We start from the raw sequence: 19,970 nt of genomic DNA on the forward strand, positions 1-19,970 counted from the left end.
ATGGCAATAGGGAACTGATAAGTGTCAATAATTACACTAAATGTAAATGGATTAAACTACTAATAAAAAGGCACAGAGTAGGCCCTGGCCAGTTGGCTCAGTGGTAGAGCATCGGCCTGGCATGCAGGAGTCCCAGGTTCGATTCCAGGCCAGGGCCCACAGGAGAATCGCACATCTGCTTCTTCACACCTCCCTCTCTCCTTCCTCTCTGTCTCTCTCTTCCCCTCCTGCAGTTGAGGCTCCATTGGAGCAAAGATGGCCCGGGTGCTGAGGATGGCTCTGTGGCCTCTGCCACAGATGCTATGATGGCTCTAGATGCAATAGAGCGATGCCCCAGAGGGGCAGAGCATCGCTCCCTGGTGGGCATGCTGGGTGGATCCCGGTTGGGCACATGTGGGAGTCTGTCTGACTGCCTCCCAGTTTCCAGCTTTGGAAAAATAAAAAATAAAAAAAAAATAAAAAAAAAAAGGCAAGGAGTAGCAGAATGGATTAAAAAAGAAAATCCAACTGTATGCTGTCTACAAGAAACTCATCTAAGCAATAAGGATAAAAACAAATTCAAAGTGTAAGGCTGGAAAAGAATACTCCAAGCAAATAACATCCAAAAAAAAGCAGGCGTAGCAATACTCATATCTGATAATGCTGACTAAAAGACAGCAAAAGTACTCAGAGACAAAAATGGTTATTTCATAATGATTAAGGGGATGCTGAATCAAGAAGACAGAACAATTCTTAATATATATGCACCAAACCAAGGAACTCTAAAATATATAAGATGGTTACTTATTGACCTTAAAACAAAAACTGACAAAAATACAATCATACGTGGAGACCTCAATACTCCGCTGACAGCTCTAGATCCGTCATACAAACAGAGAATTAATAAAGATATATTGGCCTTAAACAAAACACTAGAGCACCTGGATATGATAGACATCTACAGGACATTTCATCCCAAAGTGACAGAGTATACATTTTTCTCCAGTGTACATGGATCATTCTCAAGAATTGACCATATGTTGGGCTACAAAAATAACATCAGCAAATTCAGAAAAATTGAAGTTGTACCAACCATATTTTCTGATCATAAAGCCTTGAAACTAGAATTCAACTGCACAAAAGAGAGAAAAAACCCCACAAAAATGTGGAAACTAAACAACATACTTTTAAAAAATGAATGGGTCAAAGAAGAAATAAGCGCAGAGATCCAAAGATATATACAGACAAATGAAAATGATAATACGAAATAGCAGAATCTATAGGATGCAGCAAAAGCAGTGATAAGAGGAAAGTTCATATCACTTCAGGCCTATATGAACAAACAAGAGAGAGCCCAAGTGAACCACTTAACTTCACACCTTAAGGAACTGGAAAAAGAAGAAAAAAGACAACCCAAAACCAGCCGAAGAAAGGAGATAATAAAAATCAGAGCAGAAATAAATGAAATAGAAAACAGAAAAACTATAGAAAAAATTAATAGAACAAGGAGCTGGTTCTTTGAAAAGATCAACAAAATTGACAAACCCTTGGCAAGACTCACCAAGGAAAAAAGAGAAAGGACTCATATAAACAAAATCCAAAATGAAAGAGGAGAAATCACCACGGATATCATAGATATACAAAAAATTATTGTAAAATACTATGAAAAACTTTATGCCACTAAATTCAACAATCTAGAAGAAATGGATAAATTCCTAGAACAATACAACCTTCCTAGATTGAGTCAAGAAGAAGCAGAAAGCCTAAACAGACCAATTAGTACGGAAGAAATAGAAAAAACTATTAAAAAGTAAACCTCCCCCAAAATAAAAGTCCAGGCCCAGATGGTTATACTAGTGAATTCTATCAAACATTCAAAGAAGACTTGGTTCCTATTTTACTCAAACTCTTCCAAGAAATTGAAGAATGAGCAATACTTCCAAACATACTTTATGAGGCCAACATAACCTTCATACCGAAACTGGGCAAGGACAGCACAAAAAAAGAAAACTACAGACCAATATCTCTAATAAATACAGATGCTAAAATACTAAAAAAATACTAGCAAATCGAATATAACAACATATTAAAAAAAATAATACATCATGATCAAGTGGGATTCATCCCAGAATCTCAAGGATGGTTCAACATATGTAAAACGGTTAACGTAATTCACCATATCAACAAAACAAAGAACAAAAACCACATGATCTTACCAATAGATGCAGAAAAGGCATTCAATAAAATACAACACAATTTTATGTTTAAGACTCTCAACAAAATGGGTATAGAAGGAAAATATCTCAACATGATAAAGGCCATATATGATAAACCATCAGCTAAAATCATATTAAATGGCACAAAACTAAAGGCTTTCCCCCTTAAATCAGGAACAAGACAGGGTTGTCCACTCTCTCCACTCTTATTTAATGTGGTGCTAGAGGTTCTAGCCAGAGCAATCAGACAAGACAAAGAAATAAAAGGCATCTGTATCAGAAAAGAAGTAAAAGTATCCCTTTTTGCAGATGATATGATCCTATACATTGAAAACCCCAAAGAATCTACAAAAAGACTACTAGAAACAATAAGCCAATACAGTAAGGTCACAGGAAACAAAATTAACATACAAAAGTCAATAGCCTTTCTATATGACAACAATGAAACATTTGAGTACGAACTCAAAAAAATAAATAAAGAAATAAATAATCCCCTTCATGATTACAACCAAAAAATAAAATACCTAGGAATAAACATAACAAAGAAAGTAAAGGACCTATATAATGAAAACTACAAAGCATTGTTAAGGTAAATCAAAAAAGGTACAATGAGATGGAAGAATATTCCTTGTTCTTGGATAGGAAGAATGAATATAATCAAAATGACCATATTGCCCAAAGCAATATACAAATTTAATGCAATTCCCATAAAAATTCCAATGACATTTTTTAAAGAAATGGAACAGCCCTGGCCGGTTGGCTCAGTGGTAGAGTGTCGGCCTGGCGTGCAGGAGTCCTGGGTTCGATTCATGGCCAGGGCACACAGGAGAAGCACCCATCTGCTTCTCCACCCCTCCCCCTCTCCTTCCTCTTTTCCTCTCTGTCTCTCTCTTCCCCTCCCGCAACCAAGGTTCCATTGGAGCAAAGTTTGCCAGGACACTGAGGATGGCTCTATGGCCTCTGCCTCAGGCGCTAGAATGGCTCTGGTTGCAACAGAGTGATGCCCCAGATGGGCAGAGCATCGCCCCCTGGTGGGCATGCCGGGTGGATCCCAGTCGGGCGCATGTGGGAGTCTGTCTGACTGCCTCCCCATTTCCAACTTCAGAATAATACAAAAAAAAAAAAAGAAATGGAACAAAAATCATCAGATTTATATGGAACTATAAAAAACCCCGAATAGCCAAAGCAATCCTAAAGAAAAAGAATGAAGCTGGGAGCATTACAATACCTGACTTCAAACTATATGATAGGGCCATGACAATCAAAACAGCATGGTATTGGCAGAAAAATAGACACTCAGACCAATGGAACAGAATAGAAAGTCCAGAAATAAAACCACATATATATGGTCAAATAATTTTTGATAAAGGGGCCAACAACACACAATGGAGAAAAGAAAGCCTCTTCAACAAATGGTGCTGGGAAAACTGGAAAGCTACATGCAAAAGAATGAAACTCGACTAGAGTTTGTCCCCTTGTACTAAAATTAATTCAAAATGGATCAAAAACCTAAATATAAGACCTGAAACAATAAAGTACATAGAAGAAGACATAGGTTCTAAACTCATGGACCTTGATTTTAAAGAGAATTTTATGAATTTGACTCCAAACGCAAGGGAAGTGAAGGCAAAAATAAATGAATGGGACTACTTCAGACGAAGAAGTTTTTGCTCAGCAAGAGATACTGACAACAAAATAAACAGACAACCAACTAAATGGGAAATGATATTTTCAAACAACAGCTCAGATAAGGGCCTTATATCCAAAATATATAAAGAACTCATAAAACTCAACAACAAACAAACAAACAAGCCAATAAAAAATGGGAAGAGGACATGAACAGACACTTCTCCCAGGAAGAAATACAAATGGCCAACTGATATATGAAAAGATGCTCATCTTCATTAGTTATTAGAGAAATGCAAATCAAAACTGCAATGAGATACCACCTCACACCTGTTGGATTAGCTATTATTAACAAGACAGGTAATAGCAAACGTTGGAGAGGCTGTGGAGAAAAAGGAACCCTCATTCACTGTTGGTGGGAATGTAAAGTAGTACAATCATTATGGACGAAAGTATGGTGGTTCCTCAGAAAACTGAAAATAGAACTACCTTATGACCAGGTAATCTCTCTACTGGCTATATACCCCCAAAACTCAGAAACATTGATATGTAAAGACACATGCAGCCCCATGTTCACTGTAGCATTGTTCACAGTGGCCAAGACATGGAAACAACCAAAAAGCCCTTCAATAGATGACTGGATAAAGAAATGTGGCACATATACACTATGGAATACTACTCAGCCATAAGAAATGATGACATCGGATCATTTACAACAAAATGGTGGGATCTTGATAACATTATACGGAGTGAAATAAGTAAATCAGAAAAAAAAAGAACTGCATTATTCCATAGGTAGGTGGGATATAAAAACAAGACTAAGAGACATTGACAAGAGTGTGGTGGTTACTGGGGTGGGGGGGGGGGAGGAGGTAGGGGCGAAGGGGGAGGGGCACAAAGAAAACTAGATAGAAGGTAACGGAGGACAATCTGACTTTGGGTGGTGGGTATGCAACATAATTGATTGACATGATAACCTGCATATGTTTTCTTTAAACATATGTACCCTGATTTATTGATGTCAGCCTAGTAAAATTAATAAAAAAATAATAATAATAAAAAAGTTTCTACATTGGAAGCGCCCAGAATATAACTGACTGGTATTACATTTCTGGGAGGGGGAGGGGAGTTATGCTTAAGGCAATTATTTATAGATTAAATGACACTGCTGAAACTTAAAGAAAATGTTAAGGGGGACTTTCAGGACTTTGGGCCTCTGTGTCATAGGTGTATAAGAATAGACATTTATTATGAAATAAAAGTTGTTTCAAATATTCCAAAAAGGAAAAAAGAAAGAAAAAGGAAAAGTTCAGATTTCACTCAGACAAGCTGCGAAATGGTTGAGCACCTTCTCTTTTTTTTTAAATTTTTTTTATTCATTCATTTTAGAGAGGAGAGAGAGAGAGAGAGAGAGAGAGAGAGGAGAGAGAGAAGGGGGGTAGGAGCTGGAAGCATCAACTCCCATATGTGCCTTGACCAGGCAATCCCAGGCCTTCGAACCGGCGACTTCAGCATTTCCAGGTCGACGCTTTATCCACTGCGCCACCACAGGTCAGGCCACCTTCCCTTTTGACAACCAACGCACATTGCTGTGCAGAAGCAGACAAGGATAATGATACCCAACTTCATCCAGCAGTATTTTAAACTGTCGATCATTTAAAGCTCAGCAACAATAAAGTTGACCACCCCAATGAGCACTGACATTATCTCACCAAGCTGCTGGCCACATATCTGAGCACAAAGCACCTCCTGATGTAGGATGCAGTGAAAACTTAGGATGGGTCTCTTTTCATATTCACAAAGAAGCGCTATGAATCCTCTGTTTTTCCTCACCATGGACAGAGCACCATCATTACACACTGAAATAAGTTTATCCATTGGTAGATTTTTTTCTTTAGTGAACTCAGTGAAAGCCTTGAATAAATCCTCCCCTCTTATTGTCTCTTGCACAGGCAAAACAGCAAGACTTTCCTCACAAAGTGTGTCACTGACAGCATACCTTGCAATAATGCTGAACTGGGATAAATGGCTTATGTCTGTTGACTCATCCAAAGTGAGAGAAAGGAATGGTGCTGCATTTATGTCCTTCACTTGTGTTGCTTCAATTTGATTTCTATCATGATGGTACGATTGTGAACAATTCTTGCCAACAGAGGCACGTCTTTTATTTGTTTGATTATCTTGTCTATATCCAAAAAGTCGTCAAAAACTTCATTGGCAACATCAAGCATGAATGTTTTGGCATACTCCCCATCTGTGAATGGCTTTCTGTTTCTCAAAATTGCTAAAGCACCAGCAAAGCTAGCCAAATTCCAGTCACCTTGTTGGGTCCAAACACGGAGTTGCTGCTGACTAGCTTGCACTCTGCACATTAGCTCTTGACATGCTTTCTTCCTGCTGTCCCTCGCTGGATATTTGGATGCAAATGTAGTATGGCGTGAGTCGAAGTGCCACTTTATATTTGACCGTTTCATCAATGCAATTTCATCCTTGCATATTAGACACACTGCAGAACCTGCTTTCTCCACAGAGGTGAATTCCTCTGTCCATTCCTGCTGAAAAGTACGATACTCCTCATTTTTTTTTTTTAGCCATCTTCTTCGTCAAAAGGGTTTCTGCAATTAGCTAGCTGACTACTTGATTAAAAGGAGGGAAGTTTACTTCCTGACCTCAGAATGACCTGTTAGACATTATCAAATAAAAATTTAGTATTGTCCCAGAGGACAGCTGTGATTGGCTCCAGCCACCTGCAACCATGAACATTAGTGGTAGGAAATGAATGGATTGTAATACATGAGAATGTTTTATATTTTTAACATTATTAATTTTTTTATTAAAGATTTGTCTGCGAGCCAGATGCAGTCATCAAAAGAGCCACATCTGGCTCGCGAGCCATAGGTTCCCAATCCTTGATCCAAAGTATTCTTTTTAAAAACTGTATGTTTCTTCCATGAAATAATCTTGCAATCAAGACTGGGCCCAGGGGAGTAGGTTTATTGCCATAGATAAGAAGTGGGCAGACAGTACCTAGGAGATAAAAAATCACTGCTCAGCTTTGAACTTCAAACTAAATGCCCCAGGTTGAGTTCTTTGGAAGCAGATGTTGAGAAAGAGAGTTTACCATGTGAGAAATTTATGAGGGATTCACACCTGTAGAAAAGAGAGCAAAACCAGAAGCAGGCAGAAGGAGAAGTGGGTTTGCCCTGCAGGTCAGAGAGAGCCTTGGACAAGGCAGCCCCTGAGAGTGGTGTCACCCAGCCCCTCTGTGCTTTGCACACAGGCTGGCCCATGATGGGCATGCAGCTCACTGTAGCTGAGGCCACTGCTGACAGTGGCGGCATCAGACCTGTCCTTGGAGAAGAAGCTGATGGTGCAGCTCTGAGTCAATGCACAGGGCTCCTATGTAAACTCACCTACAAAATTTTCAGCCATGTTTTCAGATCAAATAAGAAGGATTTTTTCGAAATCCTAAAGCTGGGTTTTTACATACCAATAACATCAATTTAGAGGGTCAATGAAAAAATAAGATGAGAACTAGGGAAAATGCCAGTTTTATTTTGTTTTTATTTGTTGTTTTTATTTTTACTTTTTGTATTTTTCTGAAATGAGAAGTAGGGATGCAGAGACAGACTCCTGCATGCGCCCCACCAGGATTCACCTGGCATGCCCACCAGGGGTGTTGCTCTGCCCATTTGGGATGTTGCTCCATTGCAACCAGAGCCATTCTAGCCCCTGAGGTGGAGGCTACGGATCCATCCTCAGCGCCTGAGCCAACTTTGCTCCAATGGAGCCTTGTCTACAGGAGGCAAAGAGAGAGACAGAGGGGAAAGAGAGGGGAGGGGTGGGGAAGCAGTTGGGCACTTTTCCTATGTGCCCTGACCAGGAATTAAACAGGGACTTCCACACACATGGCTCATCCTCTACCATTGAGCCAACTGGCCAGGGTGCTGGGAAAAGTCAGTTTTAAAGCAGAGGAATTGAGCACACCATGGACCAGGTCCCTTTGCTGTGGCTGGAGAAAGGCTTAGTGCTAGACCCCCAGGCTTTTGCACAGGGAAGTCTGCACACCATTCTCTGCAGTAAGAGCAAGTGGGATTTCTTTCTTCTCAAGAGTGAAGAATCAAATAGTTTTTGAGAAACAGTAACTGAATATGCCTGTGGTCAGGAAAAAGTCACTCACACAGAAAAGGCAAGAGCCACAGACATTCAGTTTAGGTGTTAGCACAACTGCTGCATGATCAGGGGAACTACCATTCCTCAGCCAGTACCACCACCAGGCCTCTTGGGCCGGAAGGCGTTACAAAACAGAGGCTGGACCTAGTTATAGGACAAAGGACTCAGGAGTACAGAGGCTCAGATCCAGAGGCAAAGGATAAGGACACACCTTAGACAAGGACCAGGTGCCATTCCTACATAACTATGAAGATACACCCCCCTCACATTCCAACTCTCAGACCAGAAGGGACTATCAGACAGGAGCAGTCGTGAGAACAAGTTCAGAAAGATTAAATATGGTTTAAATAGAACAGAGAGTAGAAAGTCAAATTTTCTATTATTGATTTAGTTATAGATCAACTATTCAAGCAAATAATAACAACCAGGAAATATTTACTTATTTTTAGAAAGAGCATAGCTTTCTCTTGCCTAATCTAGTTTCCCTTTTTAAATAATATGTATAGTCTATGTTTCTCAAGTTTCTAATCCTACTACTAACATTTCAGATTGCTATATCCTAACCTTAACGTTTGTAGTTAAGTACTTCAATTTTAAACCTTCTTAAATGGAATTTCTGAATTCTCCGTCCAAATGGCTTATTTCTTCAGAAGTAATCTTTATTGCATTATTTGCAGCATCGCCCTTCATGTAACTCAAGTTAAAAGTTTAAGACTTATTTTTAATCTTTCCTTTCCCTCATCCCCTACATCATTTAGTCCATTAAAGCCATGTTGGTTACACTCATATAACAGCTCCTGAATTTACCATTCTTTCCCTGATCACTGTTACTCCTCTGGTCCAAACCACCATGATCACTTTTCTAAATCTCTGAAAAAGCCCCTTTATTATTCTTTTTTTATTTTCAATCTTGACCTATTTTTTACCTCTTCTAGGGAGCAGCTAGAATGACCCCTCAAAAACATAAATCAGATCATATTTTTTCAACTACTTAAAATGCTTTCATTATTTTCTCATTTCAATTGGAATAAAATTCAACTTTTTTTTTTTTTTTTAGAATTTCAAGGGCCTGTCTATTCATCCCTCAGCACCGCCTTGATATATTTTAGTTGATATCAATTATAGCTAGACCTTGAAAATACCAAGGTTTTTCTTGCTTAAAACTGAAGCACTTTTTAATTTTCAAAATCTTTTTGCCACCATATTCTTCTTGCCACAGATATTTAAATGGTTGTCTCTTTGTTATTGTTTTAAGGAAGTGTTTACAGAAGCATCATAAGGACCAAGGATGCAGTTCGGATGGACTTTTACAACCAAAGTCTAGGGTAATTTGAGCATCAGAAATAATGGAAATAGCCTCGGCCAAGGAGCTCAGGTGGTTAGAGCATTGCCCAAAGAATGGAGGTTGCCAGTTCAATCCTTAGTCAGGGCACATACAGGAATAGACCGACGCTCTTATCTCTTTCCATTCCTTTCTTGCTAAAATAATAAATAAAAATAAAAAAATAATAGAAATAATAAATGATACACTTCATGTTTTTATATTAAAAGACATAGACAGAAAGGCAATGGAAAAAAGAAAGATGAAAGAAAGAAAGAAAGAAAGAAAGAAAGAAAGAAAGAAAGAAAGAAAGAAAGAAAGAAAGAAAGAAAGAAATGAGGAAGGGAGGGAGGGAGGAAGGAAGGAAGAAAGAAAGGAAGAAAGGAAAGAAGGAAGAACAAAGAGAAAAGAAATAAAAGAAAGGAAGAAAAAGAGGTAAAGCTCTTTTTTAATATTGAAATGCCAAATTATAAAGATAGAAGAAATGGTGTTCAAAAATTGATCCTTTTTTAACTATTCATGGAATAAGTCATTTTATAAAGAATCAGAAATAGATGCTAAACTCATAGTGAAAGCTTGGCAAAGAACAGGATACTTACATAATCTCAATGAATTTTCCCACAAATTATTTGTCAATTACAAATGTTGAAGTGATGTTAGAGTGAAGAAACCTGGCAAACACCGTCTATGTCAAGCTATAAAAGTTGACTTCACCAATAATGGGTGAAAGCTATATCAAGTGCTTTTTAATAAGACGTACTAAGACAAACACAATACAACATTTTTTTATTATGTACATTATTGATCAGTAGGCACAGCCTGAATCACAAGAAGTTGTCAGACAAGTTCAAACTGAGGAACATAATACAAAACAAAACAAAGTAAAACAAAAGAAAATTGCTTGCATTCTTCAAAAATGTTAAATTTCATGTAATAAGAAGTCTGAGAAATTGTTTCAAATTGAAGATCACACACACTGTACCAAAGTGACATTCTACCTGAAGTTTACTCTAAAATGATCCAAATATAAAAATATTAAACTAATTGTGAATTTCAAAGCAGTTTACTTTGGACTCAACTCTTTGAATTCTGCCTTGATTCATTTGAACCACATTATCCATCTCCACGTTGTAGCTTACCTTTCTGTGGGTAGATTTCTGATAATTCAAAGGGCCTTAATGTATATATTCTAAGAAAAAAATTTCTATTATAAGATGATTGATACGCCAGAAAGGTAAATAAAAAGGGCCTCCATATCAAAGCCAAACATATGGCAACCACCTGAAAAATAGGTCAAGACAGTAATCACCAGTGTGACTACTGCTACAAGAACTTTAAAACTATCAGTATTACTTTCTGCCCTATAAAAATAATGAAGGTGGAGAAAACTGCAGTAAGTATTTGGATGATTTCTCATACAACTTTATAACCCTCTTCTGTTTGTAACTTCAAAGAAACTGTTTTGTACTTTGCAATGTTCTTAACATTTACCAGTTGCAAATGAAATTCAGCTTTTTTTTAATTGAAATTGCTAAGAGATTAGACTAGACTATAGGTATTTGTGTTATTAACTACATTGAATATTATGCAATGTGAACAGTTTGGTTTAAAAATGTAACATAAAATCTAGTTTAAAAATGTATTCGCCTAGAAATCAAATTTAAAAAAATTTTAATTATTAAATTGGTTTGGAAAATATATAAGAAGATTAAAAACAAATGCCTAGTCAATATCATGCTTGTTTGCTTATCAAAGGGTATGCAATAAGACCTAATATTTTGTTTACTTAATAAAAATGTTAATGAATCACCAATTGTGATAAACTGTGAGCTATAGTCTGGCAGTTGTGGTTACTCCTTGTGACCTGGTGTATATAGAGCCTTCTAAGCTGAAGACAAGATTGCATTCCAAGGCCTGGAGGAGAAGGTGAAATGTTTTGTTCTTATCCTTGAATGGCCTTTCCACTTTCCATTACAAAATTCAGAATTTTAAGGAAATTAGAAAAATTGGAAAAAGCCAGTAGAGCACCATTCCTTCACTATCATCAAAATCTTGACACAGTAAGAATGAGAAAACAAAGCCATGTTTCTGTTTATATCGGGCTATTTTTCAAACCTTTCAGCTTTGGCAACACACAGCACGTGGTCTGCTAAATGCTTGCCTTCCTTAATTTTTAAACCCAAACATTTTTTCATGGAAATTCAATCCTTATGCGCTTCATTCCTTTCCCACTTAACACATCAATGAGTGGGCTCTACATAAGATATTTGACATTCAGTATAAATTTCATTTTTCCCCCTCAAACATAGTAAGTTGTGTTTTGCTAACGGTAAACAAAATATTTAACTTCAGGATGATTTCACGAAGGAGTGAAAATGCTTGTGTGTCTGTGGTGTCTGTATTACTTTTGGCAAAGCAGATTTCTTCCTCTGTTCTGAAAACTTTATCATGTTCTTAATGAAAACAAGCGAATGGAAGAGCAAGAAAAGAAAAAATTTACACATTCAGCAGGAACAAAAATAATCATCCTTGAACAAAATGTCAAGACAATAATGAGTACACAACACACATAAATAATAGATTTGTTCCATAATCTATTTCTGCCACTGCTTAAGTTGCATTCATCGGTATTAAATAATTTATAAATTAAAGCTCTAGAAAAAATAACATCTAATACTTAACAGAAAAAAACCATGGGATTTGTTTTATATATACATATTTCTTAATTTTCATATAATTTTGATAATTAAGAACATTTATTTACATTATACAGATGAGAAATTTAAGGCATGGAGAGTTTACATGTTCTGCTCAGTAGCGTACCTCTAACTAGGTCACTGAGACAGGCTCTACCCAGTTGCAAAGTCAAGGAGTTTTAGGATACTTTATGCTTTCTCATTCTAGTTGGCATATAAACCACTGCTATTCTTTATTTTTTAAAAAATTAGTTTGATTTTCTTCTTTCTGCATTACAATTAATTCAGTCATATTAGAAACATGTAAAAGATCACCTGTTAGTAAAATTGTATGCTTTTTTTTGCATGATTTTAAGTAGTTTGTGAAAGTGTCAAAATCAAATCAATTCAATGTCCTGGCTTTCTCGTTTAAACATTATTCTTCTATGCATAAGTTTAACACTTTGAAGTTAAAAAAACATTATAAATTTATTAATAAAACATATAAGATCATAAATATTAAATGGGCATTACTGGTAAGCCAAGGGAGTTCACTTGGTAAAATTCTTTATCTATGAGTTTTCATAAAAAAATCACATGAAATGCATTTTCCCATAATATTTTTATTTAACTGTGGTTCAACAATTCCATACAGAAGTCATCCTGCTATGAAAACTCAGCTTAAAGCTACTTTGGGTTTTCACTGCAGAAACTTGAAGAATACGGACGTTCACTGTCTTTAGAAAAGCTGAGTAAACTTGTTTCTTGTAAAAAATAATCATTGAATTGGGCAAATATGTAGAGAATATTTCTTTGACCAAGTTATCATAAGAGCATGGGTATCTTTTTCCAGAAATAAAAGTGAGCCATATTGTTACATTAGAAAACCAGGAAGTGATTCTAGCTGTCTCACTGGTGATGATGGCATGGCCACAGATATGCAAATGCCTGCACTGAGTCTGTGACAGTATTTACAATGGCAAGAAGACTGGGTCCTTATCAGGGTGGTGAAGCAAGCACACTATTTAGTGCTTCAGTTTAACCCAAAAGTTGACATATGCTGCTGGATTCTTAAAGAATAGCAAGGTTATGAAAACAAAGCATGAGGAAATGACCCAGATTAAAGGAGACTGAGACATTACAGCTAAAAGAAATGCATGATCCCAGAATATATTCTGAACAAGGGGGGAGAAACAGCTATACACCTGCAAAGAATGCAACACTGGAATAGCAACTGTGGATTATTTTCTAAATTTTAGTAAATTAACTGTGGTTTTCAAAGAGGGTATCCTGTTCTTAGAAGGGTAAAGGAGTACAATTTCTCCCACATATTCTCAACTGATCTCACACACACACACACACACACACATACCCTCACGGTTTACAGTATGTATTTTAAACTGTAAAAAATATGCTGCCAAATGATATACCATTGCATATATACTATAAAATCCTAACACAATATACATTGAATTCTCTCTTCTACTCTGTGCACTAATGTTTTTATACATTTAACTAGTACATACCTTATAAATTATGAAATTCATCACCATTATTTTTATTTCAAACAATCAATTATTCCTTTTTTTTGACAGCCAGAGAGAGGGACAGATAGGAATAGACAGACAGGAAGAGAGAGATGAGAAGCATCAATTCTTCATTGTGGCTCCTTATTTGTTCGTTGATTGCTTTCTCATATGTGCCTTGACCCGGGGGCTACAGCAGACTGAGTGACCCCTTGCTCAAGCCAGCGACATTGGGTTCAAGCTAGTAAAGCTGTGCTCAAGCCAGATAAGCCCATGCTCAAGCCGGCGACTTCGGGGTCTCAAACCTGGGTCTTCTGAGTTCTAGTCTGACTACCCACTGTGCCACTGCCCAGTCAGGCTCAATTATTCTTAATGGTATTAAAATTCAAAAGAAAATATTTTATGTCTACCATTACATTTAATGTTCTTTTGCTTTTATTTTATTTGTAAAGTTCTGAATTTCTATCATGTAGAAGTTTTCTCTGTCTGAAGATTTTTCTTGACTTCCATAGTGCAGGTCAGCTGGTAATAAACTCATTTGGCTTATTCGCAAAGGCCTTCATTGCATCTTATAGCATAAAGTATTTTTTGCTGGATATAAAAACTATAGGTTGACTTTTGTATTCTTTCAGTACTTTAATGTTTCTCCGTTTATTTCAATTAAAGGTTAACCAAATTCTTATCTTTGATGTTTGTAGTGTTATTCCACACTTGATTGCTTTTCAGAATTTTTTTTTTATCAGTGGTTTTCAACAATTTGATTACAATATGCCTTGCTGTGTTTTTTGGTTTTTTCTTCTTCTTGTGTTTATCCTGCTTAGACTTTACTAAGCTCCTTAAACATCTAAGTTTATAGTTTTCTATAAATCTGGAAATAAATTCAGCCATTAATTTTTTCAAAAAAGTATCCTGTGCTCCCTTTCACCTGACACTGAGTCTCCAATTCCATGTGTATTTGACTACTCAATAATTTCCATAAGTCACTGATTTCCATTCACTACTCTCTACTCTTTTCCATCTCCTTTCAAAAGGATATATTTTCCAGTTGTCTGTCTTCATGTTGATTGATCTTCTCAGTATTGTTTTATTTGCTTTTCAGCCCATTCCAAAAAATGTTTAGTATATTTCAGACAATGTATTTTTACCTCTAGGTGTTAAATTGGCTGATTTTTATAGTTTCAATTTCTCTTCTTGCTATATGTTTTTCATTCATCCTTGGACATATTTATAATAACAATTTAAAGTCTTTTCTTGGTAGTTCCATTTTCTCTGTTATTTGTACTTTAGTTTCTACAACTTTTTTTTTTTTATCCTGACTATTGTTCACATATTCTTGCTTCTTTGCTGGTTTAATACATGCTGATTAGATGCCAGATATTGTTATGTTGAGGAATATGAATATTATGTTGTTCCTTCAAAACATGATGATAGGTTTTATTTTTGTTTGTTTCACTTTTTGGTAAATTCTTAAATTATTTGCAGATCACCTTGATTCTTATGAAGATTTATTTTGAACTCCATTCAGGTGCGTCTAGCATAACTGTTACTTTCCTACTATTTTAGACTTCTCACCAAGGAGTGACCTCTGGAACCTCTATTGAATCATCCCAGTTTAAGTGTAGTTTCTCTACCATGCTTAGTTGGAATTCAAATGTGTTTGAGCCCTATATATGTTATGGAGATTTTTCAGCAAATAGCACCTTTATAGATTGGTTGGTTAGTTTTGTCCAGCCTTGTAGATTTTCTCTAAGCAAGTGCAGTTTATTTTTCTGACAGAGACTCAAAGGGGCCCTGGAAAGTCTCTGGAATTCTTTCTCCGAGTAGCTCCTTTATCTTCAGTACATTGGCCCACAAATTTCAGCCCTGTTGTTTTCTCTGAACTCTCTCATTCCTCAGCTCAGTGAAACTTCTGTCCATGGTCTTTGTGGTTTTCCCCCTTATGAACATGAGTGTGGAACAAGTGTCTCTCTGGGAAAAGGCAAACAAGGCAAACTCATTTTATGTTGCCCTTCTTTCAGGAGTGTCAGTCCTGTGTTGAATATTGCCTTTTATCTAAAAGCAGGTTCTCATGTAATTTTTTCAGTTTTCTAGTTATTTGCAGCAGGAAGGGGAAACTCACTTCTGGTAACTTCAACTTAATTTTATGCAGAAATTGCTGTATAGATTCATACAAATTTACAACTGTATGTCCTTGGTTAGTGTGTTTGGCACTCTGAGCATGAACATTATGGTTCCTCATCTGTAGACAATGACTCTAAATATTTGCTATAAGACCACCCAGTCTTTGTTGCCTAGTGTTTGGCCCTGTTTGATATTTTAAACTCAATATGTTTTTTAATGTATTAAAAGTAAGCTTCTTCTTTCAACACCTTTACTTTTTGGTTAAAGCCACATTTATAAGTGAACATAGGGCATGTTTTTAAAATAGAAGGTGGTTTTATTTGTTTATAAGGAACTTATTTTATAATAGAAAACATTTTTGACTCATATAAAAGACAGTCAAGTATTCTCAGCTAAGAAGAACATATGGACTTTTAAAGATTGTCTATTTTCTGGGCTGCTGTTGAGATTGCCCATATTGTATTAATTTTCTTGGTGTTTGTTGGCTTCATGTGTGTCATGACTGGCTATGAAATTTTTGGATTTATAATCTCACAAAAGTTTTTCTCTTCAGTTAAAATTTCTTTTTTTTTTCTTTTTCTTTTTTTAATGAAATGAACTTGTTGTGAGTCCTTAGGTAAAAAGAACAGGGGAGAATAGAAGGTTAGGTTCCTAAATTCTCCAAATTCTCCAATTCAATCCCCATAATTGTAATTTTATTCTTTCTTCTTCTTCTTCCTCTTTTTCATTTTTAGTTCATTTTAGGACTCTTTGAGATGTTAACATTTCTGTAAATTTCAAGTGGTTATCAAGATAATCTCTTTACTTTTATTGCATATTTACTATAGTGATATATATGCATGGTACATTTAGAACATATTAAAATTATCTAGAAACATTATAGGTTTCTGAAATTATCAAGCTCATGTGCTTAAATACGTTTTATGCTCTTTCATAGTAGCAATAAGATCAGTTCAAATTCCTGTCTTTTGTCTACCAATCTTACCTCTAGATAAGATTAATTAGGAATCCCAATTATTAGGTTATAAAACCTTTCTAAATATCATGAATATTTTCTAGAAAGTATTATAGTATCTTAAATTGTGATCTCTTTCCTCCTCACTTTCTATAAAGGAGTAATTTTTTTTGAATATGTAACTACTAAGGATATTAAGATAGAATCATCTTGGATTTAGGGTGAGCCTTAAATCCAATGATCAATGCCCTTTAAAAAAGAGTAAAGAAAAAATAAAGTGAAAAAGAAGAGGACAGAACACAGAGAGACATACAGAGAAGAAGGTCTTGTGAAGATGAAGCAGAGATTAAAGTAAGGAACCCACCAGCCAAAGAATGCCTAGATCCACCAGGAGCGGGAAGAGTCAAGGAAGATTTCTTTCTAGAGCCTTCAGCAGAGCACGGCATGGTTCTGCTGATACTTTGACCTTGACCTCCAGCCACCTGAACTATGAGAGAATAAATTCCTGTTGTTTTAAGCCACCAACTTGTGGTGATTTTTTAGGGAAGTCTTTGGAAACTAACACGAGTATGTTTTAAACAATTCTTTCATATACCTCATAGTAACCTATACATCTTTGTGGTTCACTTAACAAAAAATCACTTCTGATGACAAAACATAGACCAAATATAAATATCTCTAAAGGCAGAATTAACTGAAATAATAGAATACATTGCCCACTTATATTCTGACCATTTATTTAATGTTGGGTTTTGATAAAAACTTAATGTCTGGCTGATTGTATAGCTGAATTGACCATGGTTAACCTACAAAAATGTCAAGACTGTTATTCAGTTACCTTAAATCTTGGTTCTTTTCCAAAATAATTTATGATCAGAACTCCAATTATAGGCACTTTCAAAATGGAATTCTGTTTGTGGGTACCTTCTGTGTGACAGAGGCTGTTCTGCTTTTCCCAGCTTTCTAAGAATAAAGAACTCTTTAAGCTGACCCACTCAACTTAAAATTACTATATCAAATACTATGGCTAAGTGCATCCTTATATGATACTAATTGAAAAAGAAACTAGATTTTGGTACTATCTCATTTTCTGCAGTAAAATAACCACTACCCAGTAGAATAACATTACCTAAATTATAAACTCCACAAGAAAATAATAGGTATATCCTCCAAAAGCTGGTTCTGTGGTGAAAAATATACAGTTAAAAAAATTAAATGTTTTTTTAGAAAATCCTATTGTCTTTAAGAAATTAGTATGTATAATGAATCTTTATTTAGAAAATATGCACCATTTCTCAAACATATACACTCTTTTAGCACAGTGTTTATAGAATATAGCAACTCTGAGTAAGAATGCTCTAGGGAGTATAGTTTGGAAGTAGCATTCTAGTGATTAGTTCTATAATGGGCTTTCACAGTAACAATGGCATAACACTTTATCATGATTTTATTTTACTCTTTTATAGTATATAATACTAACGCTTGCATTAATAGTTTCTTTATTCTAGTACAGTTATAAGCATTTTATTATGTCATTTAACTGTCTCAACAATCTCGTAAGATTGGTAATATTAATATCTCCATATAATATAATTGATAGCATACCCATAGTTGGTACCATGTACTACAGAGTGTTAGTGTCAGAATAGGAAGTGGGACCAAGGCAGTCTGGCTGCAGAGCTTGTGGATTTAATCTGTGACAAGAACTCCTGGGTAAAAATTGTAGCTTGATAAAGACAAGAATAAACAAAAAAAGCAAATCAATGTTTCTTTATTATTATTATTATTCAGTGAGAGAAGGGGAGGCAGAGAAAGACTCCTACATGTGCCCCAACTGGGATCCATCTGGGAAGTCCACTAAGGGACGATGCTCTGCCCATCTGCAGCAGTGCTCCATTGCTTAGCAACTGAGTTCTTCTTAGTACCTGAGGCAGAAGCCATGGAGCCATCCTCAGTGCTGAGGCCAACTCGCTCCAATCAAGCCATGGCTGAAGGAGGGAGACAGAAAGAGAGAGAGAGAGAGAGAGAGAGAGAGAGAAAGAAGTGGAGGGGGAGGGGTAGTGAAGCAGATGGGCACTTCTCTTGTGTGCCCTGACAGGGAATCAAATCCTGGACATAAACATGCCTGGCTGATGCTCTACCACTGAGCTAACCAGCCAGGGCCAAATCAATGTTTCTTAACTATATTTGTTAATAGGCTCATTTGGAATCCAAAGAAAGCCACAGAATGTAATACATAGATCCAACATATATACGTAAACATGTATATAATTTCCAGAACATTGTCAATCTCTTAAAGCATTCAATAGACACTAGATTGAATATCACTGATTTAAGACTCTTTAAGTATAACTAGATTGATGGTGCCAATCCAAGAAAAAATATACATTGAGGTAGATTAATATGTAGCAGAAGCCTAAAAATATTTTGAGGTTGCCTATAGGAAAGACAGTTAAATTACTGCATACTATTCAATGGACTGGGATGATATTCAGACTGATTTTGTTGTTTGTTTGCTGTTATAATTTCTACTCCCTTTTTTGTTCATTTTCTCAAAAAGTATTTGGAAAACTGATTATTCTTACTCTGACCCAGAGCTAATGGACTAAGACATAACTCTGATTTAGTCTTTTATTATGATTTGGTTAACATTTATGTTCATTTTTATTTGACTTGGTTTATTAATTTTATTCTTGTAGGAAATATGTAAGTTGAAATTCTGATATACTTTTCAAAACTAAAATTTAAGTTCAAATAAAATTAAATAGGTTTTTAGTCAAAATTTAAACAGAGAAGGCTAAAAATGAGATTTTTAACTTAAATCGGTATATTATTAAATTAGAACTTGACCATGACAAAATATGTGATTCATTTATGGAAGACTAGTGAATAATATTAGAATAGTGGCTGAAATCTGGATTATGTGAATGCAGCTTAGCATAATGAAATGACTTGGAAAATGAAGGAAGATTGACCTGAGATCCCAATCATTTATGTATTGTATCCAGCAAGTATGTGTTGAGCAGTATCAGTCCTATGCTACAAAGGACAAAGATTGCACCTTGCTTTCCACTGAATCTTTTCAATATCTTGCATTCCAATAGTTTACCATTTATGACCTGTATTACCTAAGACACATGATTTTACTTCTCTATGTGTGAACAAGAATATTAAATTTTTATCTGCCTAATGATGTCTTATAATTACTTGTTTGTATAAATCACATGAAAACATACAGACAGCAACACATCAGCATCTAGCCCAATGTCTGTGGTTCAATATGAATATGTTGAATAGTTATATAAATGAAGAAATAAACAATTGTCATGCGAGTTAATAAATGTTAAATATGTTCTGGTATATACCAGTGTCCAGCAT

Source organism: Saccopteryx leptura, chromosome 5 (assembly GCF_036850995.1).
Source record: "Saccopteryx leptura isolate mSacLep1 chromosome 5, mSacLep1_pri_phased_curated, whole genome shotgun sequence".
Lineage (NCBI taxonomy): Eukaryota > Metazoa > Chordata > Mammalia > Chiroptera > Emballonuridae > Saccopteryx > Saccopteryx leptura.